The following is a 674-nucleotide window of genomic DNA, read 5'->3' as shown; positions in this document are numbered from 1 at the left end:
TACCAGTTTAACGTTGAATATTATTTATGATTTTAACTTTATACACAAGTGCCAAAATACTATAATTACTTACATAAGTTGTTCGTTTATAAGTTTGTTTATGATCATTTTATTTAGAAATAGTGATTTATCTTAGTTAGTTATTTTGAATTGTCGTTAATTTTTGAAGTAGTTCTGTCAACACACTCCGTTGTTGTTAGCTCCTAAAGTCCGATCCCCCCAGTGGCACAGCGGTATGTTTGCGGACTTATAACGCTAGAAACCGGGTTTAAATACCCGTGGTGGGAAGAACACAGAGAGCCCATTGTGTAGCTTCGTGCTTAATAACAAACAAACAAACCTAATGTCCGCTACCTCTGCTTGATTTTAATGATTGTAGTTTGTAACAATAAATGAAAAGTTTCTCGATTTTTGCTAAACTTTCTACACAGATCTTTTTATTATTATTTTTTTTTTTTTTACTTTCTCTCATAAGTTTTCATACTTACCAGAAAGCCCGAGTGGAAGGGATAGAAGACCCAAACACTTTAACTCATTTAATAATCGTTCTTTTGCAGATGGCTAAAAAATAAAAGAATATAATGTTGCGTCAGCGAGGTCACGTGACTAGTATCACGCCACTTCTTTCTCGAACCTTCGGGAGATTACTAGAATGGGAGGTAGCCTGGTATATA

Source organism: Limulus polyphemus, unplaced genomic scaffold (assembly GCF_000517525.1).
Source record: "Limulus polyphemus unplaced genomic scaffold, Limulus_polyphemus-2.1.2 Scaffold2251, whole genome shotgun sequence".
NCBI lineage: Eukaryota > Metazoa > Arthropoda > Merostomata > Xiphosura > Limulidae > Limulus > Limulus polyphemus.
The sequence above is the reverse complement of the archived record's forward strand: the minus strand, read 5'-3'. Positions refer to the sequence as shown.